The sequence below is a fragment of the Grammomys surdaster genome, unplaced genomic scaffold, assembly GCF_004785775.1.
Source record: "Grammomys surdaster isolate TR1022 unplaced genomic scaffold, NIH_TR_1.0 146, whole genome shotgun sequence".
NCBI classification, from domain to species: Eukaryota; Metazoa; Chordata; class Mammalia; order Rodentia; family Muridae; genus Grammomys; species Grammomys surdaster.
In genome coordinates, this window is record NW_021604604.1 from 2,525,938 (window position 1) to 2,526,434 (window position 497).

A 497-nucleotide genomic window follows, 5' to 3' on the forward strand; every position below is an offset into this window, starting at 1 on the left:
GATTTTAAAACATAATTGCTACTTTAGGCTTTTGCTAGTCATTGCTGGTTTGATGGAGCTAGCAGTCAGTCTCCCCACACCCCCCGTCTCTAGAGCATCAGGTTGGTCCACAAGGGAGGGCTGGAACAGCAAGAATACTCCTGACTAGGAAAGGGGCAAGCTGTCTTTGTTGGTTCAGTAGTGCGCCAGAGTGGCCAGAGGTGGTGCTGTCTAGAAAAAGCATGCGACCTAGTGGTGGTTGATACTGAGCTCCAGGGATAAGAGAGATTAAGAATGAATGGGGGAGGAAGCTGTGAGGGAATATGAGATTGACTGAAAGCTATTGGGAGGAACATCAAGGACCATAGAGGTAAGAGCATCAATCCCAAATTTGCTCAGCTCTGTGTCTCCCATCATGCAGAAATTAATGTTCACATCTTTGAAAGGACCATGAAAGCCCCCTTCATTTAGACACACACACACACACACACACACACACACACACACACACACACACA